Below are 17925 nucleotides of genomic sequence, written 5' to 3'. Positions count from 1 at the left end.
GGCTAGGAGTGATCTAATTCGCCCTCCCCATTTTAGCAGTAGGAACTCTCCCCATTTACACTCAGGGACCTGTAGGTACTAAGGGAAAATGAGTGACTGAGTCATGTCAGCTCCTGGACTTGAATGCAACCCTCTCAATTCTCGTTGGAAGCTTTGTCTTCCACATCTTGATGCCTTTCACCCAAATTTTAAGATACCTTTTCCAAAGAGGTCCTTCATTTCCTTCATACAATAACAGAAGAGTCCAATATTATTTCCACGAAGAGGGATGGAACTTATTGTGATACGAAAGAAGCAAATCTAAATGCAAAATTAGAAGTGAAATTCCACTTATGTAATAGAAGAGAATAACTTTATAATTCAGGGAACTGATATTCAGGAGCATGTTTTTATGCTCATCCTTAAAGGTAAGGGAGCCCCGAGTAAGGGGGGCTGGGGGCTGCACCAGAGGGTGAAGATGAAACTTATCAGGGAAGACAGTGAAGATGGTGACTCATGTGACCCATGTGACTGGGCTCCCTAGGCCCGAAATGCCAGTAAGAAGGTGTAAGACTCATCCTTCTGTCTCTGTACTTCCATAGTCATTTCTATACAGAGATTGCATTATAAAATGTACCAAAATAGTAGACACATAAACAGATAAATACAAATAGGAGGAGGAAAGTGTTAGAGAGACCAGACAAACATCTACATTTCAGTCACTCAATCCATCTGTCTGCCAACTCATCAGTACAAGAGAAGAATCTAGAAAGGGCAGTTGGGAGAAATCAAGCAATACAATTAAAATCACAGGCCTCTAGAGCAGAAGATTCCATGAGCAGGAGTTAGGTTGGTGATAGGAAGGACCCTTGGAAGGTTGTTATGAGAATTACTTCCAATGCAAAACAACAAGGATGATCAACTTCATTCAATTATCAACTTCTGCTGTCTTACTGCCAGGTTTAGAGGTGGTTAGATTATAAATTAGAAATGGAATACCACAGTTCCCCAGGGGGTTAGCAAAGTGACGGAGCACTCCTTTGATAGCATGGCAAAAGGGCGTTCTCAGCTGCAAAGACTAAGGAATGCCGAAGAACATTGGTGACTGTATTCTGGGCTGAATACATCATTATTCCCACTTGTAAAACAATACTGTTTTTATTATGATTCAGCTATTTTTCCAAGAAGATATGGCATGCTTACAGACCACCTTTAATTTGCTAGAGTTACCAACCTCAATACCATCTCTTTTCCCACAAGAGCCAGTTCAGGTCTCTCAAATAGGGTAAGAGAAGGTACTTTTCCCACCATTTGTTTTAATAATATATTATTTTATAAAATAGTTACATATATTATGCTACTGCTGATGCTAAGTCACTTGAGTCATGTCTGACTCTTTGCAACTCTATGTATCGTAGCCCACCAGGTTCCTCTGTCCATGGGATTCTCCAGGCAAGAATATTGGAGTGGGTTGCTATGCCCTCCTCCAGGGGATCTTCCCAACTCAGGGATTGAATCCGTGTCTTTTACGTCTCCTGCATTGGCAGGCAGGTTCTTTACCACTAGTGCCACCTGGGAAGCCCCTATATGTATTATATTAATTGTATATATACTCTAACAATTATTTCATTTCATTGTAAGGATTGTAAAATCTATTCTGACTGAATAAATAAAAATCATGCTGTACCGTATGCATGAGATGAAAAGGACGGAAGATAAGCTGGTGGAGAGATCTGCCATGCTAGATGATACTCCCAGCAAGGGAATGTCTGGATCAGCAGAGACTAGTTTGGAATGCATTTTCCTAGGCTGTAATTCCTGGGATCATACAAGGTGTTGGATGGAGGCTGCCTTATACATGCCATTCTCCCCAACTCCCTCTGTTAATAAAGGATATCTTCTTTTGGTTCCAAGGCTACTCTTAACAGTAATACTAGCATGTATGTGACTCTTCTATTAATTTTCAACCAGGCACTAGATTTTAAACTTTCTTTTTGGGAATTATTCCTGAAAACAAAACAAAACTGCATTTCAGCAGTATTTCCTTACCTTGCAGATATTTACCTACCCTACAGATACTTCCTCCTGTCTTGTATCATCTGAGGTCTAATTTGGGGGAGGATAGAGTATCATCTAGGTATTGTCTAATTTCATCTTTTTCTTCACCCCTGAGCACTCCTGCTTTGTCCACTGAACTATATTGGGGAAGTCAAAATGTCATTATTAGAAAAAGGAATTGTAAGCTTAGTAAAATGCATTTCTAAGAAAAGGAAACTCTGGAAGTATTGCTGTTGAGGTCCCTGGATCAAAACTTTTTATTCTTGGTTCTTTACTCATTTGCTTTTTCCATTCTTTCTCTTGTAAAATGGGTGAAATGTGGAAATTCACTGTGGGAAAATGGTATTACGTTATGCTTAGGATAAGACAAGGTTTTGCACATTCCGGGCTTTGTCACCCTAGAACAGAAAACCCATCATTATTATTATTATCCACTAACTGCCACTTTTAAAGCATCTCTGTAGAATCAAGACACGGTATGCACTTCTCTTCCTCGGCTGTAATGGTGAGGTTAATGATGGTGCGGGGGCCTGTCTGGCACTCGGCACAGCGTCAGTGACGAAGCTCTCAACAGATTTCTGAGGTCTTCGTTCCTGACCCGCAGCTGAGGTCACGTGAAAACATTCACCCGAAAACATTCAGGTGGGATAAGTGGAAGCCTGAGCCGCTTTCTCAATACATTGGAAAGACGTTTGCAGGGCGCGGATTTCTGGAAGCCAGGTGGCTTGCACATCTGCAAGTCTGGCTTGAGACACCATTTGCCATCAAGAACCTGCTGGCATCGCTCCTCGTCGGAGCAACCTGCAATCCCCACACACACCCCTCCCCACTCCTCCCGAGGACCTAGGCATCTGACGCTCAGTCGGCATCCAAAGTTCATCGCTGTCCACTGTCACAGAAATCAGACCCTATAAGAACATGGGGTCAAGGGCTTCAGCACTCCCCAGACACTGGCTTTACTAGGATGGAGACTAAGAATCAATTGCTCTTGACACATTACCCACATTTTTTCAAATATAAACCAGGATGAACTAGCTCATCTTCTGCTACACGGTATCCCATCCTAGCTGATGGTTCTTATTCTTTTTTTAAAAAGGAGGGTACTTCTGTTGACATGCCTTTTACACCTCCCTCAAGAGGAACAGCGTTTGGGAGCAGAGATGCAGTGCGTGTGTACACCCAGCATGTGTTTTCTCATTCCCACCCTACATTGTTTGTTGAAATAAATATGGAAATAAGGCTGAGCAAGACAGCCAAGCCAGCCAAACTGAAATAAATTCATCACTCATGGGCTCTCAAGGGAAGGAAACCGTGCATTTTTTTCTAAATGATTATTTCTGAAGCACTGAAGGAATGGCTATATCGCTAATGAGGCCTGTACACCATGACTGCTGATTATAAATGACCCGCAAAGAGACAGGAGATGGTGGAGAGGAAGGGGAGGGGCCGGGGGGAGCTGCGGGTGGGGGCAGATGACCTTGGGGGCAGGGGGTGGACATGGTACCCGAAATCAACTCCCTCTGCTTTTCTGACCCAACATGAAGTCTCCCAGCAGAGCACATGACTTACTCTGAGTCAATACAGGTGACGAGGAAGGCAGCAAAAGCTCCCTGCTCCCACAAAGATGGAGAGGCATCTTGTGTAAAAGTTCTTATACCACCATGAACACCTCTCTCCTCCTGTGCATGGAAGTCCTTGGCAGCATCTCAGGACCTGAGATGCAAATGGCAATGATGTGTAAACCGTGCTAAGCCATTAAATGGCGCCAAGACCCCTGGGATCCTGCCTTAGTGACTGTGTACTAGGCATATGGGAAAAGAAGGTGCAGCTATAAACACAGATCATGGGATGGGATCACTCCCCAGGGCAACTGGTGAATTCTGAACAGACTGACAACGGACTTGCAGACTGGATCAGGATGCTTAAACGGAGAAAGCCTTGACACACCCTGATAGCACTCCTCAGAACCTCAGGACTCAGGGGCATTATGACGTCACATGATGCACTTTAAGAAAACACCCAAATATCTCCTGGCAAGATCTAAGAATCATTCAGACAGAAGACTCCACTGTGCAGTGTTAGCAGCAGCAGCTAGAAGAAAAGACCTGGCAAGGAATATTCTTGACAAATGTGGTGAGCCAGCCTCTGAGGGCCAGGGCAGAATGGTACAGTGGTTGCTTTTTTAAATGGGTGTATTATTTAACCCCAGGAAATGCATTAATTATCCTTACATCCTTCTGGAAAGGTAGAGGTGGAAAGACGCTTCTGCTGCCTGTCAAACAAAGAAGCTGTGACAGGGCATTAGATCTGTTTGCTCCGTGCTGTAACACCAGAGGTCCCTGAACTCACAGAGGGCAGCTGCTCTGGTCTGCCTGCCCTTTGCGGGCAGCACGGTCTCACACAACTCTCTGACGGCTCTGCGAAGCGGCGTCTCGTCGGCCACGCGCATCCTGCTGCGAGTGACCTGGATGAGAGTTATGTGGGGCGAGAGCGAAGGCCTGTTCTTCAGCTCTTGATGCAATGGGCACTCTAGCTATTCTAGGTCATCAGCAACTTGTCTGCTCACAGGGATTGCAAAATAAACCAAGGATTCTGGAAAACACCCTCCATTTCCTGTATCCAAAGGAACAGGGAGACCAGATGCAAAAAAATTGGTGGCTTCAGGCATTATAAAGGCCATGTGGTCCCCAAATTTGTCCAGGGGATATTCATAAAACTGAGAGGAAAAAGGAGGAGACAGAGGATGAAGGATAAGGTTCCGCTCCATTTACCACCGCTTTTCAGCCTTGTTTGTTGTGGCAAGAAAGACACGTGCATCTCACTCCCTCTCTGCAGTTCTCCTGGGCAACAAAAAGCTGCGTGGTTAGCAAAGAGAAAGGCAACACAGGGCAGGTCCCAGCGTCCCTTTCCTTCATCACTGGGGGGGTGGATGCCAGTCCCAGACCTCTCTTCCTCTCTCCTCTTCTCCGTGGCTGCTCAGAATACACAGGGGTTCTCGAACAGTCAGAACAAAGAAGGAAAAGCCACCCATTCCAAGACGCAGTCTCCTGCTCTGCTGCTCCCGATGGAGAAGCAGAGAGTCCTCACTGCGCGCTGCCTCCCTGTGGGCGCTGGCGCTCGCTAATGAAGCTGACCCCCGGCTGCAGCTCTAAAAGGGTGCGGCAGTGCGTCAATGTAAACAGCTAAACCTAGTGTCATGTCAAGTGGTAACAAGGCCACCGCGGGCTTTTTACAAGTGCTGTGCACTTAGCAGATAAAAATGAGCATGCTATCGCCGGCCGCCACAAGTCACACTCATCAACGGTGAGAAGAAACAATGCTTTGTTTGATAGCGGTTGCTCGCTGCCAGGAATAGGAAGTCAAATTTCTTGCGGGGACCCATTAGCATGATGAAAGGGCAAGCAACAGCTGCATTCACAGACTCTTTTTGCATGTGTCCACGGTAAGCAGTTCGAGCTCCTGATGTTCCCTTCAATAAAGAGAACTAATTACCCTCCACAAAGCCACCTGGGCTTCAGACCACCGATGTCAGGAAAAGGGCTCTGACAAACACGTTTGTTTGTCCAGGACTAAGTCCAGGGCCAGCAACCTCCATTCTTCCTGGTATCACAGCGGAGCCAGAGGCACACAAGATCAATAAGAGGTCCCGGGGTCACTGCAGGCTGGGGGCAGTACCTGCCGACAAGGAGTCCCCAGGACGCCGGGGGAATTCCAACCTCGCTGGCGAGGATGAACGCACGCTCAGCAGGTGTAGCACTGCCCGTGTGCTGGGTCCGGACTCGGGCGAAGTTCTACTTTAAGAAGGCCGAGAGGTGTGAAAGATGTCAAATAAGGAAGGGGAGCTGAAAAGAAGAGAGGGCTTGTTTTACCGACGCTCAGGTAGTTGCTTTACAATAGAAGAACTGTGAACAGATAAACATATGTTGACATGATCATCCCTCGTTTCATATACAAGGAAACTAAAGGACAGACGAGGTCGGTGACTGTGTCATGCGTCTGAAAAAAGGAAGCGAACTGGCGTTTACTGAGCACCCACTATGTGTCAGTTATTTTCAGATATATTTTCTAGTGGAGTCACTTCCACCATCCTAGGCAGTGGGACTTTGAGACACACTCACACAGGGACACACATGCAGACACACACATGCAGACACACACACACACACACCCCTGAGGAAACTGAGGCTGAAGGAGATGAATCAACCTGCTCAAAATCGCTCGCCTAGTCTTGAGAGTCCCTTGGACAGCAAGGAGATCAAACCAGTCAGTCCTAAAGAAAATCAGCCCTGATATTCATTGGAAGGACTGATGCTGAAGTTGAAGCTCCAATCCTTTGGCCATCTGATGTGAAGAGCCAACTCATTGGAAAAGAACCTGATGCTAGGAAAGGCTGAAGGCAGGAGGAGAAGGGGATGACAGTGGATGAGATGGTTGGATGGCATCACCGACGTAATGGACATGAATTTGACCAAGCTCCGGGAGATGGTGAAGGACAGGGAAGCCTGGTGTGCTGCAGTCCATCGGGTCACCAACAGTCAGACATGAGTGAGCAACTGAACAACCAAAAGGGCTGATTCACAATTTGATCCATCCAACTTTGGAGTGAGACGAGTTTCATCTCACTCCAAGCTCCTCAAGGTCATTTTGGGTACTGAACCCGTGTGTAAGAAGCCAGGTGATCTGGCTTGGGGAGTTAGTCAAATACTTTTGAAAGCCACAGAGGCCTTTGGGAAGCTTCTTGTGTGTCTGTGGCCCTGTTCCACCAACAAAGCTTTAAGACAGTAACGAGAAAAACAAGCATGGCTCCTTTTGTTACCTGAAGATGCTTTTTTCAGCTCCTCCTCCCTCTAAAGAAAAGGGAAGAGTAAAATTATAACTTATGACATCTGATCTTCCTGGAAACTCCACATGTGTCCATTTGATAATGGGGCTCTGGGAATCACCGAGTTCCCCCAATGCAACTCCTCAGTCTACTGTAGAACTTAGCATTCAACAGAAAGGACAGGCCTGTCTCTTGCCCAAAGGTGAGTATGTTACTAGGACACATCACCTTTCTGGATCACATGGGTCACATTTGAAACCACACCAGACAATAACTTGATACATTGCAGTTTTAGATTTACTACCCAGTTCCCAGTAGGGCAGTAGAACGTTTCAAACACTAAGAACTAAAATGCCAACTTACTGTCAAGTCTTAATTACCCATGTTTAAAGACAATGCAAAAATAAAAACCTGTTAGTTAATATTCATGATAATCTAATCTAGCCCATATTTTTTTTATCTTCTCATCTCATCAAGTCTTTTGTTGGAAAGAAATTTATGGACTCCCTATTCATAGATATGAGGAGGGCACGGCAACCCGCTGCAGTATTCTTGCCTGGAGAATCCCCACGGACAGAAAAGCCTCACAGGCTACAGTCCGTGGGGTCATAAAGAGTCGGAAACGACTGAGCGACCGAGTATACATTCACAGATATAGGTAATTACATACAGGCTTCCCAGGTGGCACTAGTGGTAAAGAACCTACCTGCCAATGCAGGAGATATAAGAGAGGCGGGTTCGATCCCTAGGTCAGGAAAAAGGAGGGCATGGCAACCCATTCCAGTATTCTTGTCTGGAGAATCCCATGGACAGAGGAAGTTGGCAGGCTACAGTCCATGGGGTTGCAAAGAGTTGGACATGCCTGAAGTGACTTAGCATGCATGCACACAATTATATACAGCTTGGGTTTTTCTAGAAGTTACTTCTGAAGTACCTTGATTTATTTGTATCTTCTAATGAAATGGCTACTATCCCCAGTTTAAGAGACAGAACTATCCTGCTTGGTCTGGTCCTGTCCTAGTCCTGATCTCAACTGTTCATGGTGGGAATTTCCCCCATTTCTGGAGACCTCACTCAAAGGCCTGATGATGCCTACCTACAGTGGGCAGCATCATGGCAAGGATGAAAACCCCACTCATCCAAGGAAAAGCTGTGCCCAAAGGGGCCCCTGGGAGGAGCCATTTTCATCTTCTATTGCATGGCACTGACATTTTAAAATTATAATGGCTCCATATCCCAAATGAGCCCTAAGAACATTCTGCATCAGCTAATTAATAAATCAATTGCTCTTCAGAATGGCATTTATCAAATTCGCAACTAATATGTGAGGTGGGGTAAGAGTGGGGGTCTGCAGCTGCTATACTGCTGGCGCTAGGAGGGACCACTTACGTAGGACCCAGCTTGTTCCAAAAGCTTCTTCTGCTCCCTGACTGTAAGCTAACAACCATCTTCAAGGATCTGTGCATACCATTTGGGTCCATTGGGGCACAATTTCATCAACTGAGACAACAACTCACAGAATAATGAGTGGTTGCTTGAAAGAATGAAGAACAGGGCCATCCTTACTCATCAGACACTTAGTGTCCCATATGGTGATAGTAATTGAAACATCCTTCCAGTCACACTGTTGAACTAAGATTAAAATCAATTAGTGCCACCGTTTAGATGTTAGTGGCATTCTAGTGTCTTTATCTTGTTCATTAGGCACAGATATGATGTGGGGCGCACAATATCAGGCTGGGCACACTCCTTGGCAAAGAGAGTAGATCATTAGTAAACTCTTCAATCTCTTAAGACTAGCTACTTTTTCTAGCAGGTTTCAGAATCACTTGCCAACACGTTTGAAATTGGTCGTGACAATTAGGCTATCAGAGCAGCTTGTTTTTGTTTACTTGCTAAGTCGTGTCCAACTCTTTGCAACCCCACAGACTGTGGCCTACCAGGAGTGGGCTGCCATTTCCTTCTTCAGGGGATCTTCCTGACCTAGGGATCGAGCCCCCATCTCTTGCATTGGCAGGCAGATTCTTTATCACTGAGCCACACCCCAGAGCCCAGAGCTTTGTACTGCTCTTAAGCGTCTCCTTGGTGCCTCATGAAATCGCCATTTCTCCACTATAGACAGCACCCCCCTACCCATCATCTAGCCACTGCTTTGCTTCACATGCTGTTGAGGAGCTGGCATTGGCAGTGTGCGTGTGAAAGAGGAACTGTGAGAAAACAGCCCAAGTGTGCAGGACAGCAGTAGTGGAGTGGCATAGAGTCAGGCTAGAAAATAAGGCAGCAGAGACTGGGGACTTGGTGAGCGGAGAGGTGGAGAACCACTGTTCAGAGGCCAAAGCCTATCAGTGGTTTAGTCGGAATTTGGCTCACATTATTTATCCTCCTTTCCTTTTTTTATAGAGTCAGTGTGGTTTTTGCAAGCTTTTTGTTCTAGAGGGGTCTCTTTTTCTTTTTAAGAAGAGATAATGGGTGTTGATTTTTCAGTCAAATAGTCACTAATGCCTAATGGTTCTCAGAATTGAATCCTGAGGTCAGATATCAAGGAGAGAGAATGTCGGGAGGAATCACAAGTCGCACAGAGTCCAACGGAGAGGACACACCAAAGAAGAAGATGGAAGGAATATCTTTTTTGATCCACCTCCTAGAATAATGAAAATAAAAACAGAAATAATCAAGTGGGTCCTAGTTAAACTTAAAAGCTTCTGCACAACAAAGGAAACCATCAACAAAGTGAAAAGTCAGAATGGGAGACAATATTTGCAAACGAAGCAACAGACAAGGGATTAATCTCCAAAATATACAAACAGCTCATGTAGCCTTATGTCAAAAAAAAAACCCAAACAACCCAATCCAAAAAGTGGGCAGAAAATCTAAGTAGACATTTTCCAAAGAGGACATATAGATGACCAAAAAGCACATGAAAAGATGTTCAGCACTAATTATAAGAGAAATGCAAACAAAACTAAAACGAAGTATTATGTCACACGGATCAGAATGGCCATCACTAAAAAATCTACATACAATAAATGCTGGAGAGGGAGTGGAAAGAAGAGAACTCTTCTACACTGTTCAGTTCAGTCGCTCAGTCGTGTCCGACTCTTTGCGGCCCCATGAATTGCAGCATGCCAGGCCTCCCTGTCCATCACCAACTTCTGGAGTCCACCCAAACCCATGTCCATCGAGTTGGTGATGCCATCCAACCATCTCATCCTCTGTCGTCCCCCTCTCCTCCTGCCCTCAATCTTTCCCAGCATCAGGGTCTTTTCAAATGAGTCAGCTCTTCACATCAGGTGGCCAAAGTATTGGAGTTTCAGCTTCAGCATCAGTCCTTCCAATGAACACTCAGGACTGATCTCCTTTAGGATGGACTGGTTGGATCTCCTTGCAGTCCAAGGGACTCTCAAGAGTCTTCTCCAACACCATAGTTCCAAAGCATGTATTCTTCGGCTCTCAGCTTTCTTTATAGTCCAATTCTCACATCCATACCTGACTGCTGGAAAAACCATAGCCTTGACTAGATGGACCTTTGTTGGCAAAGTAATGTCTCTGCTTTGTAATATGCTGTCTAGGTTGGTCATGACTTTCCTTCCAAGGAGTAAGCGTCTTTAATTTCATTTACTGTTGGTAGAATGCAAATTGGTATAACCAATTGAGAATAGAAGTATTCTCAATAGAGAACAGTATGGAGGTTCCTTTAAAAACTTAAAATAGAACTACAATATGATCGAACAATCTCACTCCTGGGCCTATATCTGGAGAAAACCACAATCCAAAAGGACACATGCACCCCAGGTTCACTGCAGCACTATTTACAATAGCCAAGACACGGAAGCAACCTAAGTGTCCACTGACAGAGGAATGGGGAAAGAAGATGTGGTGTATATATATATATATATATATATATATATATATATAATGGAATACTACTCAGCCATAAACAAGAATGAAATACTGCCATTTACAGCAACATAGATGGACCTAGAGACGATCATACTAAGTGAAGTCAGACAAATACCATATGATATCATTTACACATGGAATATAATTTTTAAAAGATGCAAACAAACTTATTTACAAAACAGAAACAGACTTAGAGACTGAAAACCAGCTTACAGTTACCAAAAGGGAAACATGGCGGTGGGGGAGAGGGATGCATCAGAAGCTTGGGATGAACTTAAACACACGCTGTACATACGGCAAATAACCAGCAAGGGCCTGCTGTGTAGCACACGGAATTCTACTCAATATTCTGTGATGACCTATATGAGAAAAGAACTTTAAAAAGTGGATATATTTTTATGTGTAATTGAATCACTTTGCTGTACACTTGAAACTAACCCAACACTGTAAATCAACTATATTCCAATAAAATTAAAAGTTAAAAAAGAGAAGAAGATGGAAAGGGAGAAGCAGGGAGGGTGACAGAAAGTTAGCAAGAATTGGACATATGTCTATATGAGACAGAGAATGTGGAGAGGGTGTGCCAACACAGAAATGGGAAAAGACATAAATTAAGAATGAGTGTCTCTTTTTTTTACGTATACTTGATTTACAATGTTGTGTTAGTTTCACATGTATAGCAGAGTGATTCAGATATATCAGATATTTTCCCTAATAGGTTATTATAAAATATTGAGTATAGTTCCTTGCACTATACAGTAGGTCCTCACTGTTAATCTATTTTATATGTAGTAGTGTGTCTATGTTAATCTCAAACTCCTAATTTTATCCCTCTCCCCAAGATTGAATGTCTTTACCCAAGGTCAAGGTGTCTGAATGAGATCAAATTGACAGAAATAGAGAGGTAGGAACTGAAGTTAGAAAAATTAAGTAAGAGCAAATAAATCACATTTTTGTTACGTGGCAAGTCCATTTCTGAACACAGAGATGTTGGAAAATTTCAGTTCATGTACATACCCTCTTCCTGACTATGCCAAGATCTCACACAGTAAGTGATACCAGGAATTAGACTGGCTTGAGACCAAAACAAAGCAGGAAGCTACTTTGAATACAATTTTACTTAACTCAGTGTTTTTGGATTTGAAACAGATGCTTATCTGAATGAAAGCCTTTGTGATTTCTTATCTTCTCCTTTGTAGGCCCATTTATAAATCTACAGCAAGTGGTATATAATAGTTTCATTGGCACCACCATCTCCTATGCCCACCATTATAATTCTAAAATACAAACTGGATAAATACATAGGTAGGTCATTTTCAAAGTGATTTTTATTTGCTCAACAGATTGAATCTGGGCAGTAGTAAAATTACAGTTGGTTAAGTAAATCTTGAGTCAGAGTAAGGTGTATCAGGGTAATGTTGATCTTTAATCCTTAGGTCCTAGAATATATTTTTAGGAGTAGGAGGAAATCCTAACATCCATATAAACAGAGAATTCAGAGTGTGAAATGACTCAAGCAGACTTTCTTAAAGTTATTGGTGACAGATTGACAGTGACAAAAACATTAGGTGCTAGAATGCTTTCTCCCCAACTTTGTGGCTGAATTTTTATTCAGTCTTCCCCAGATTATTTTGTGCCTTAATTTCCCTTCTTGCAGACTGCCGGAGCCTTATCAACTAAGCTACAGATTATAACCAGCTAGCCCTGCACCTTATTTTTATTTGACTAGTCAGATTCCCTCACCAAACTAAGCATTTCTGCCTATGAGGGGAAGATTTTAAGAAGTAAATGATCTTTGAATAATAGTTTAAGTATTATTTTATATTCCAAGATGTATTTTAAAAGTTACTAGTTGATGACTGTTGGTGGCAGACAGAGCTTTTCACTATAGTCACAGTCCTTAAAACAGCTCCATTTTAAACATTTTTGCTTCTCCCCTGTACTTAAAAATGCCTTTCGTGTAGCTTTCTCAGGATATCCTATAATTTAGAAAATCAAGGTGATTCATTTTGATATTTTGCTGAAAAATTGTGTGGTTTCCCTGAGAAGCTACCGATCCATGTCACAGCCCTGGAAAGGCAGTGTGGCAGGAGGACCCAAAACAGCATCATGAGACTGGATGGATCTGCCTTTTCTCACATTATTCAGTGAGATTTTCACAGTTCACACTCAGGATTTTCTGAATCTAGGCAGGCCAGCTAAAGGGTAATGGGACTTCCCTCTCCCTTCCCTTTCTCAGTCTTTCTCCATTATTCAGGTTGTGTAAAATTAGAACATTAAAAAAAAATACACACATACTGTTCTTTACTGCTGGGTTAGGACAGATCACGGTTGGTCTAGGTGAGCGTGTGAAATTGGGGGCTGAGGACAGTGTGGAAAGAACAAGATCACTCACTGATTCAATGTATGGAGCAAATCATAAAAAGCTTTTTAAGTGGTTGTGGCCAGCGCGTGTGCATTCATGCTCAGTCGTGTCCGATTCTTTGTGACCCCATGGACTGTAGCCCGCCAGGCTCCTCTGTCCATGGGATTCTCCAGGCAAGAATAACAGAGTGGGTTGCCATGCCCTCCTCCAGGGGGTCTTCCCAACCCAGGGATCAAACCCAGGTCTCCTGCACTGGCAAGTGGATTTTTTTACCACTGAACCACCTGAAGCCCGGTTGCTGCTAGAGTCATAAGGAATTACAGAATGCTTGTTTTAAACATGTTTCCATGCATCCCTGATCCTGTCATTCTCTCTCAAGGACTTCTGACAGCTCAGGTTATCAGGAAGTGATAGGGAAGCTGGAACACCCTTTCTGTGCCTCTCTACAAAGCCTCCTAATTTGATTTACAGAGTTGAGAATGGTTAAGAAACAAACAAAAAAAGTGCTGTAGCTAGCGCTAGCAAGTGGAGAATACTGGCAAACTGTTCAAATTAAGCACAAAACATAGAAGATTCAAAGATACTTTACAACCGTGCCTCGCTGCTGATCACCAAGCTCCCAATAACGACAGAAAACAGACTTCACCTGATAACTGTGACGACAGAATACACTGCTGCTTCTATTGTTGTGAAAGGCTTGCTTGAAAAGGAAAGTTAATCTGGAGGAATGAATGAGCGGGGTGCCAAACGTAGGTCACCAAACCCAGGGCCCCCGTGAGCTGCAAACTCCGTCTGCATGGGACCCAGGAAGAAACAGAATTGGGAATGTGTTTGTTTGTTTATCTGGTAGTATCTTTGATTTGGGCAGGAGACTGTTTCAGGAATCTCCAGTTTCATCCGTTTGATCTAGTTTGCTCCTAAGCATGTGTGCTTAGTGAATTATACATTGTTAGCGACCCTGGGGTGTGCAATCCCATCTCTTTTAATACACTTTTCCATTCTGACAAGAAGCTTCAGTGGCTTGGAATAATCCCCTTCAGTTGACAAAAGCAGCCCCCAATTTCTAAGTTTTTAAACCATTAGTGGCTGATCAGTTGCAACAAATATGCCGCCACCGCTGCCGCCACTGCACCTAATGATTGAATTTTAAATATTCATGATGGATGGATGTCTGTGTGTGTGCACAGAAATGACACATCGACGGCTGCTTCTCACCAGGGCACCGTTAAAGCTGAGCAGAAGCAGCAAATGTCAGATATTTTCTGGTTAAATATTCCTGTCATTAAAAAAATTATTCTATAGATCCAGCAGCATTAAGGTAGGAGATACACATGTCTGAAAATATACAATGTGGAAACAGGTAGAATGCTTCCCTCAAAAACAGCCCTTTAATTATTAAAAAAAAAAAAAAATCCCCACTAAACACACCAGCAATTTTGATAGTGGTGATTTAGGGTCATTTTGATTTTTCAGTGATTTTAATTTTCTTATTTTTGCTTGTCTGTATTTTCCAAAAACATTTTCTACAATAAATGCAAATTATTTTTGCAATAAGATAAAAGTAACTTAAAAATGCTAAGAAAAATGACAGTGTTACAATACAATTTTTAAAAAGTTTCGATTAAAAAAGTTCTCCGTGGAGAAACACGCACTTATAGGTTATAAAAATAAAGACAGAAGAAGAGATGAGAATAAGTTTTGCCTAAGTTTTAGCTATGAACTGAGTGGGAAATAGGACCTAATTTTCCTCTATGAATAGGGAAAATGCAAGTCAATTTTCAGAGGAAATTCAATAGAAGAGATATAGTGATCTGAAAAGGGATACATTTTTTGAGATGAAATTACACCAAATGTATTCTTTGGCCACTATTTGTGGCTGAGACTATGAACAACTAAGAATAATTAGCTGGACTGAAAAATGCCTGTGATTTCAATCTGCTAGGATGAACCCCTGTTTCTTTCTTATTATCTGTGATCCCTTCCTACTGTTCTTTTCTGGAAATCTTCCTCATTCACTTATTTAAACATCATTAAATCTCACTGTTCCTTGCATTGTTACATTCAGATCATCTTTTTCCAAATGGACACCTACTTAATAGCATATGTGACTGTCTGGGTCACAGGAAAAGGGAAAAATAATGAACAAACACAGGTATCAGAGAGAAAAAGCCAGACACAGTTTGACCTCTCTGTGTGGGCGAGCAAATACTCAGGCTTGTCATTCTGTAATAGGATTCCATTAGTTCTCCAGACCAGTGACTAAGTGGTTAAAAGGAAAACTATATCAACCGCTTGGCTCTGATTGGTCCCTAGAAACTTCCTGTAGAAAAGAATTAGAGCAAATACGTTGAAAGGAGGGTCTAGATTCTGTGTCTACAAGAAACACAGGGGGAAAAAATAAGACGAGGTCTGACCTTGTGGCTGATACGCAGGTTAAACTGTACAACTGTGTCTGGCTCCCCGTTAAGAGGTTACACCAGGAGTCTAAGCAGAAGAAGGAGAACCAGCAGGGATGAAAAACCGTGAAGGCAAAAGCAGCCTCATTGGAAAGAACAGTTTAAAATCTTGAGTCTGAAAATCACTTGCGTCCTGAAAATACTGAGCTCGGTGGCAATAAAATCATCACGTACAGATTAGTTACCAAAAAATGAGACTCACTGTCAGTTAACCATTCAGCTTTCAATGTGTCCTGTGTGCTCCAGCCTATCAAAATATCTCTTTACAGTTCATTCGTGGCTCAGTTCATTTCTTTGAAATTTTACATACAATTCTGAAAAGTTATTGTTCTATAACTGTTTGCATTTTAAATAGTATTTGTTATGTAGAGAAGTTATAGAACCATCTTAAAGGAAAACATGGTTAGGATACTTACTAGAAACAAAATGACACACAGACATTTTCAATATATTAAAAAAACCTCTTGTTCCATGACTTCTGTGAGGTTTACAGATGAACAGAACTCCTCGTTTTGTGGATCTTATCTTTTCAGTTTGCTTAAAATTCTTGATTGCCTAAAATCCAGTTTATTTAGATGCAATGGTTTTTTTTTGTTTGTTTGTTTTTGTTTTTCTTCTAGACCCTGTAGTATATGTAGCTGGTTGATCCTTAGCTTGTATCAGAACAAAAGAAACAAGAGCAAGTAGTATTTTATGAAACTTTAAGCTTCTAGGTGGTTCTGCATTAAAGAAATTAAACATTTAAACAACGGCAAGACGAAATCCTAAAAGATCAAGTCATTATTACTGCCTTAGCTCTCTCTGCTTATTCAATGAACCTCACTAGGCAAAATTATGATGCTGATATTTCCTGATCTGCTCAGAACGTCTCTGGCTCACAGCATTGTCCTGGTGACCCGTTTGGCTAGTGTTCCCTTTTCACTTTCAAAAGCAACCTGGTTTGGATGATAAATTCGATGGAAGTGTCCAAGGTTTTCTATGAGTCCACAGGATAAGTTAGGTTGTGTTGTCAACATCTAGCACTAGTGCAAACCTCAACCTCAAACATTTTCTTTGCTTCCAAAAGGATGTTTGAGAATAAAGCTTTTGCTGTACAGACACCTATGATTAGAGAGACAGGACTATTTGCAAGATAAAAGGCAGTAAAGAGAACATTTCACTAAATATGTTTAGAATATGGTCGACCTTAGAAGATTACTCATATTTTAAGAGCCTCTTTCCAGAAAAGTGGAAATCATAGTAGTTTTAGGTGAAATTTGTTTTTTGAAACATTCACTCTTTGGATGTCTTACATTCCAGAACTTTGTCTAACTCCATTTCAGATACTGTCCTAAGGATGACCTTTCTATAGATGACTTTTTTATGAAGTTGTCAATGACTCTATAATCTTGCAGACTCCCTGCTGGGGCTCTGACAGCTAACCAGCACCAGAAAGTCAACCTCTTCTCAGATACAGAGCATCACAGTTATGGCAATCCAGCTTTTTGGGGTGCTGTTTATCTATGGCCTAGGTCTGCTATTGACTGGCACGTGTGGTATCACAGACTTAATATGCCACTCGGACGCCTTCATTATCCTCCAGGGTTTTCTGAGACTCCTCAAAGGAAGGACAGCTTCCTTTCACACTGAAAATCCAACGTATATTGCCAGTGCCCAAGGCTGTAAATGCCTGGGGAGAAATATGGAAGAAAAAGAGCAAGAAAGGGCAACCAAATTGTTTTTAGAATATATAATGTCTTCAGGCTTTTTCTCTTCTCAAGCGCTGACAGTCAACATATAAATAGTTCACTATTCCCTTTTTCCATACAGAGGAACCATGTTGATTCTGGGCAATATGAAGCGGATAGAAACAATAAGTGAACTAAGCTGAGTGGGCAGACAGGCCTAGGCCCTTATGCAGAAAGTGGATCTGGGGTACATGACTTCAGGACTCCTCTCGAGATTGCAAAAGAAACAGGAAAGTATGGTCAGGTCTGCAGATTGTAGTCATGCTGGCTTGTACACAGATGCTCTCATATTAAAACAATGGCTACTTGTGAACGGCCGATCGTGCAAGGAGGGTGAAGTGTTGTTCCCGTATGAAACTGACCTTTCGCCTCCTTGAGTGGACTAGCTAGGGGTCACTAACGGGAAGTAGAGAAGTGAAAGCCGCCTTTCTAATTCGGTACCTGGTCTCTAACAAAGAAAAGGGTTCTTAAGAGCCTGATGACCTTGGAACTTGAGTTTTGAGTTGGGGCTGGCAACATAGCAATCTCCACCCTGGTTCTACCAGCTACGTCATGGGCTATGCTAACCACTCTAAGGGATTCATAGATTCACCACCTCTGGGTATCAGGTTCAAAGGA

The 17925-nt window shown here is 42.6% G+C and overlaps 1 protein-coding gene and 1 long non-coding RNA gene across 7 annotated transcripts in view; one reads left to right on the top strand and one right to left on the bottom strand.

Annotated features, from left to right (window-relative positions):
* The window catches only part of MAML3 (mastermind like transcriptional coactivator 3), a 445487-nt gene that overhangs the window by 117343 nt on the left and 310219 nt on the right, over window positions 1–17925 (bottom strand). The window lies entirely within an intron of this gene.
* LOC110141670 (uncharacterized) overlaps window positions 4053–17925 on the top strand; it is a 65385-nt gene continuing 51512 nt past the window's right edge. For all 5 annotated transcript variants that reach the window (XR_011490622.1, XR_011490621.1, XR_011490623.1 and 2 more), the window contains exon 1: window positions 4053–4170. This is a non-coding gene — a long non-coding RNA (uncharacterized lncRNA). The remainder of the gene's footprint in view (window positions 4171–17925) is intronic.

Source organism: Odocoileus virginianus, chromosome 12 (assembly GCF_023699985.2).
Source record: "Odocoileus virginianus isolate 20LAN1187 ecotype Illinois chromosome 12, Ovbor_1.2, whole genome shotgun sequence".
Taxonomy (NCBI): Eukaryota; Metazoa; Chordata; class Mammalia; order Artiodactyla; family Cervidae; genus Odocoileus; species Odocoileus virginianus.
Note: the sequence above shows the minus strand (reverse complement) of the source record. Positions and strands in the feature narration are given on the sequence as shown.